The following is a 6,590-nucleotide window of genomic DNA, read 5'->3' as shown; positions in this document are numbered from 1 at the left end:
TATTTTGAAATTTTGAGATGTATTGTAATTTTCTTTTGTAATGTTGCACTATTTATATGCGTATCAACAATTTAAAGATAGATTTATTTTTCACATCCATTATGAACTTTTTTGACCTTTTTTTAAAGCTCTTTTTTTTTTTTTTTTTTTTTTTTTGGTTTTTTTTTCGAGACAGGGTTTCTCTGTGTAGCTTTGCGCCTTTCCTGGAGCTCACTTGGTAGCCCAGGCTGGCCTCGAACTCACAGAGATCCACCTGGCTCTGCCTCCCGAGTGCTGGGATTAAAGGCGTGTGCCACCAACGCCCGGCTGTTAAAGCCTCTTTTTAACAAGTATGAAGTGATATTTCACTTTTATTTGAAAGTTCACTCCTTGATATTAAGTGGTTTTCATTTATTCATATGTTTGTCTTTAGTTTGATTTTTAATGTTAGATTACAAACAGACTTCCATAACTTTTCTTAATATACTCTATTAGTACAATTTACAGTTTTTCCCGTTTCCTCTTCCAGGTAGCACTGACGTTCATGCTTATGGAGGGAACAAATCACTCTGTGGTGTCGGAGTTTGTATTTCTTGGACTCACCAACTCCTGGGACATTCAGCTTCTTGTCTTTGTGTTCTCCTCTATGTTCTATGTAGCAAGCATGATGGGAAACTCCCTCATCATTTTTACTGTGGCTTCAGACCCTCAGTTACACTCTCCAATGTACTTTCTGTTGGCCAACCTCTCCTTTATTGACTTAGGTGTTTCCTGTGTCACTTCTCCTAAGATGATGTATGATCTCTTCAGAAAGCACAAAGTCATCTCCTTTAGAGGCTGTGTCATTCAGATCTTCTCCATCCATGTCATTGGTGGTGTGGAAATGGTTTTACTCATAGCCATGGCCTTTGATAGATATGTAGCCATATGTAAACCTCTCCATTACCTGACCATTATGGCCCAAGAATGTGTCTTTCCTTTGTAGTGACTGCCTGGTTAGTTGGCCTTACACACTCTCTTGTTCAATTGGCTTTTGTAGTCAATTTACCTTTCTGTGGACCAAATGTGTTGGACAGCTTCTACTGTGATCTTCCCGGTTCATCAAACTTGCCTGCATAGACACCCATAAACTAGAGTTCATGGTTACAGCCAACAGTGGGTTCATCTCTGTGGGCTCCTTCATCATACTTATCATTTCCTATATTGTCATCATAATCACTGTACAAAAACACTCTTCAAGTGGTTCCTCCAAAGCCCTGTCCACACTTTCAGCTCATATCTCTGTGGTGGTCTTATTCTTTGGTCCTTTGATATTTGTCTACACATGGCCATCTTCCACCATACACCTGGATAAATTTCTGGCCATATTTGATGCAGTTTTCACTCCCTTTCTGAATCCTGTGATCTATACATTCAGGAATCAGGAAATGAAGATGGCAATGAAGAGAGTATGCAGACAGCTCCTGAGTTACACAAAGATCTCCTAAGTGCTTGCATTGTGAACATAAAAGTGCATTTTGACCAACCTCAGTGAAAATCTGCCTTTCTACATTGTTTGTATACACCAATATTTAGTCTATTTTCTTTCTACTTAGGAAGGTGAGACAATCCTTCTGAAAACAGAAGGAATTATAAATATTTACAAAGTGAGGATTACAATAATCACAAGCCTCAATTCCCAAGGAATATTTTTGATATAAATTCTTAGACATAAAGAAGCTGGAAGCCTATACTAAGAAATTCAGAACAGAGACAATAAGATTTTTTAAATAAGATTTTTTAAAATAAGATTTTTTAAAATCACATGTAGGGAATTCTGGCAGTATTTACCAGGGATATTTGTTTTTCTTTTTAACCTATAATTTTTCTTTATTCTTGAGAATTTCATACACATATTTAATGAAATATGATCATACCTATTTCTTGATTTCCATTCTTTAACTTTCCATTAGGTTTGCCTCTCAACTTCATATATTTTTTTTCTTATAACCTACTCAGTCTTGACAGTACTGTCCATATGCATGGGTCTCATGCCATTCACTGAAGCATGGGAAACCTCCCAGTGGGAATATTCTCAAAGAAGAATAATTTTACTTTGCCTAGGAGCTACTAACTGCAATAGCTTCTCAATAAGGAATGATGCCTGAAAAACACATCTCCCATCTAGGCTTGAAGTTTCATTGGCTTGCTCTTGTGTGCATCATGTGCAAGTAATTATAACTGCTGTGAGTTCATGAGTGTGATAGTTATGACATATCCAGAAGACTGTCTTCCATTGCACTCTTCTCCATCCTTGGGATTGACCTTACATTATTTATTTATTTATTTATTTATTTATTTATTTATTTATTTTACAATACTATTCAGTTCTACATAATAGCCACAGATTCCCTTGTTCTCTCCCTTCCTGCCCCCCTCTCCTTCCCCCCAGCCCACCCCCCATTCCCACCTCCTCCAGATCAAGGTCTCCCCCAGGACTGGGATCAACCTGATAGACTCAGTCCAGGCAGGTCCAGTCCTCTCCTCCCAGACTGAGCCAAGCGTCCCTGCATAAGTCCCAGGTTTCAAACAGGTAACTCATGCAATGAACCCAGGACTTGGTACCACTGCCTAGATGCCTCCCAAACAGATCAAGCCAATCGACTGTCTCACCTATTCAGAGGGCCTGATCCAGTTGGGGGCCCCTCAGCCTTTGGTTCATAGTTCATGTGTTTCCATTCATTTGGTTATTTGTCCCTGTGCTTTATCCAACTTTGGTTTCAACAATTCTTGCTCATATACACCCTCCTCTTTCTCACTAATTAGACTCCCAGCGCTCCACCTGGGGCCTAGCCTTGGATATCTGCATCCAGATTCCTCAGTCCTTGGATGGGGTTCTGGCACAACTATTAGGGTGTTTGGCCATCCCATCACCAGAGTATGTCAGTCCTGGTTATCTTTCCACCATTGCCAGCAGTCTTTTGTGGAGGGAAAAAGAGCGGGAGATCCTAGCTGGATCAAGAACAGAGAGGGAGAACAAGGAATAGGAGACCATGGTAAATGAAGACCACATGAGAAAAGGAAGAAACAAAGTGCTAAAGTGACCTTACATTTTTTCTGCCTCCTCCTCCTCCACCATCTTCTTTGAGCCTTGGCAGTGTAGTGGATGTTGATAAAGATACTCTATTTAGGGCTGAGCTCTTTGTCTCTTATTCTTACCACTTCCACAATCACACATTTCAGAACTTTTGCCAACTGCAAAGAGAAGCTTCTCTGACCAAGGTTGAGAGAAGTCCAGGTCTGTGGACACAAACTTAACTATTTAGGAGTCAATGTTATGACATAAATATTGAATAAAATAAAAATAGTAGGCCATACTTTAGAACACATGAGTTTCCCAGGCATGACCTTTTGTCTAGGATTTTACTGTCAGGCATGTTATATAAATCCCTTTTGTGGAACAGTTCTCAAATCCACCAGAAAGCCAACAGTTGTGCCACTATGGCACTAGTTCCTGGCAGGTCATTATTGCAATATGTATTGTCCAGCACTAGGTAAGACTATTGTGTTTTTCCTCCATGAGCCTACATAGCACCTTTTGGCATTGTAAAATTTAGCTATCAGGAAAGTTTTAGTTCAAGATTGATTCCTCAATACTCTGCAGCCAAAGTATGTGATGTCCTCAACAGCAGGGTCTTGCCATGTAGCTGTGGAGGGTAACCAAGGGCAATGATTACATCCTTTTTGTTTTAGAGTTCATTAGTTTTGACAGTCTTTCATTTTCTTAGTAGTTATTATTTTCCCACATGAACACTTGTGTATAATCCCTAAAACTGAGTGTGATATGTGTTCTCAGATCTCAACCAATTCCTTGTACCATCTGAAAAACTGCAGAAAGAAAGTGCAGCCATGTACATTTAAAAAGACAAATACACATAAATGTAAAGTACAATGAAGGTCTAGAACAGTATTCTTTTCCCTATAGGAAGAGGCAGGGGGAATGATTTAAAGTTCATGATCAAAGCATCTTTGCCTTTATGAGGGGTGTTCTAATCTTAAAACGAGAATAGATTCAAACACTCTCTATAGTTTGAAATTTAAAAAAAATCAACAATAGTAGCCAATATCTCTGCTTCTATTCTGTGACTTTGTATTCAGTTGCATTTGCTCATACTAAAATTAGGACATTTAATTCTCATATTTCAGACATAGCTTTTGTTCTTACTAAAATGAAACAGGTAATGACCTTATTTAATTTTGCTGTGTTTCATGCTACTTTGAATGTAAGAATGGTGTACCTGTGAACTGTCTGATCAGAAGACTATCATAAATATAGTGTATTCTATTTATTTGTAGAGGCATTTGAAAGGTGTTTGTGGACCATAGATATGAATACCTTTAGGTGTGCAGAAATGAATTATGTTTCCCCCATCTTTGCTGCTGTGTAGTGACCCTTATTTTTGATCTATAAGATATCATTAATAACCCAGTTATTCAAAAATAAAGGAAGAGCCTAATGGATGAAAACTCTGGAGAAGAAAAGATTACAATGGCCTTTAAATGAAATTCAAGATACTCAGAATAAAATGGGACACAGATTCACTAGGTATAAAAACTACATTTAAGGGAGACCCTTTTTGTTTTGTTCTTTTGTATTTAATTTAGTAATTTCAGCCCTGAATTTGATCCTTCCTTCCTTCCTTCCTTCCTTCCTTCCTTCCTCCTTCCTTCCTTCCTTCCTTCTCTCCTCCCTTCCTTCTTTCATTTCATTCCTCCTAGACAAAGGTTTAGTCAGCTCACATTTTTTTCATTTTCATTTATTAAGAAAATTTCTACTCACTCCACATACTATCCACAGATTCTCCCTCCTCCCTCCTCCCACCCCCAGCCCTCTTTCCCAAGCTGCTCCGCATCCCTACATCCCCCAAATCAAGGTCTCCCATGGGGAGTCAGCAGAGCCCAGCACACTGAGTCTAGGCAGGTCCAAGCCCCTTCCCACTGGACCAAGGCTGTGCAAGGTGTCACATCACAGTCACTGGATTCCAGAAGCCTGCCCATAGACCAGGGACAGATCCCAATCCCTCTGCCTGGGTGCCCCCCAAACAATTCGAGCCAAATGACCATCTTCTGTATCCAGAGGGCCTAGTACAGTCTCATGGGGGCTCCACAGCCACCAGTCCACAGTTCATGAGCTTCCACTAGTGTGGCCAGTCATCTCTGCACGTCCTCCCATCATCATCTCAACGTCCCTTGCCTGCCTCTCTTTCATCAATTGGATTCCCAACAGCTCACATTTTTGTAGGGTTAAAAGTCTAGGTAGCATGATATGCGTCTCCTTGGCATATCACTACCATATTTATGGAATCATGGAAGGAGTATGTGCAAGAGAGAGATCGAGATGTCACAAATCAACGGAATGCCAAAGAGAGGAATTCAGAGATAAGGTTTACTTTTTTTTTTTATAACCCATTCCTTGGGAACTGGGATCCAACATAAGTGTCACCACCTCTTTATGTTGCCACACTGGGAATGAAGCTTTGAGGACAGGATTCTTTAGGCCCAGAACTTCCTTTTGACTTTACCCAGAGCACAGCATGTACTCATAGACAAATGCTAACATCCTTAGTTTAGTCAATCAGACACATTAAAATTAACTGCTATGTAGCCCTTGGGTGACCTAAGATATCCCTTTTCAGTATGTCATCATTTCAATGTAGCATAGCTGCTTTGCTTTTGGATCTAAGGTTAATTTAACTTTCTGAGTTTTATCCTGAATATTATCTCCTTACTTGCACCTTAATGAGTCCTTTTATTCCTCATGAATTATTGAACCATGAACCCTCTTACCTAACATTTCAAAGATTATCCAGCTTTTAGAAATTCTGTCACATTTACACTGTGAAGAGAAAAAAATCAGACTCTGTTTGCCCTCACTCTTTCTCAGGTTTTGAATTTCACATTTGAAAGTGATGAATGAAAAATATAGACAATAAAATATGTGAAGAAAAGTGCTACACTTTCTATATTGAAGATAATTATCAAGAAAGACACATCATTTGGCAAGATTTTAGGAGTGTTTCTATTAGAGCTGTGAAGAGCAGCATTCGTTAATGAATCATCACCCATCTCCAGTAGACAGCGCTGCCTGGAAGTCCTAGCGTGTTTCTCTGGTTTCCTTATGTTCCTTCGATATTGAACGGCTATTGTGTTTTCCTTAAACCTCTGGTCCTTTGCTGTGATTTCACCCTCCACTTCATTAATTGAGGCATCAGTCTACAGCTCTTGATGTCCTGTAATCTAAGTGCCTGGCACCTGCATCTGCACTACATTAGCCTGCCAACCTCCACTCTTGCCACTCTCCCAGCGATCTCCTCACTCTGCTGTGGTTTCAACTGGATTCGGCTTATGACATTTTCAGCTTTCAACAAGGCAAAAGCAAGAAGCAAGGAAACAAAAAGGCTCTGCTCCGAGTTGTTTTCCCTGTGATAACCCTCCAAGTCAGCACCAAGTCAGCAGAAGATGTTTAGTTTGTTTGTGTGGTGGAGTACATTGAGTGATTTTCATGCTAAACCATCCTCACATCTCTGGGATGAAAGCTCATTTGATTATGGTGGATATGAATCTTTTTGATG

General features: G+C 39.7%; 1 pseudogene; it reads left to right on the top strand.

Moving 5' to 3' along the window:
• Nucleotides 1–523: 523 nt before the first annotated feature.
• Nucleotides 524–1,466, top strand: LOC114683097 (annotated as a pseudogene).
• Nucleotides 1,467–6,590: the final 5,124 nt, after the last annotated feature.

Source organism: Peromyscus leucopus, chromosome 4 (assembly GCF_004664715.2).
Source record: "Peromyscus leucopus breed LL Stock chromosome 4, UCI_PerLeu_2.1, whole genome shotgun sequence".
In the NCBI taxonomy this organism is placed as follows: domain Eukaryota; kingdom Metazoa; phylum Chordata; class Mammalia; order Rodentia; family Cricetidae; genus Peromyscus; species Peromyscus leucopus.
The sequence above is the reverse complement of the archived record's forward strand: the minus strand, read 5'-3'. Positions and strand labels throughout refer to the sequence as shown.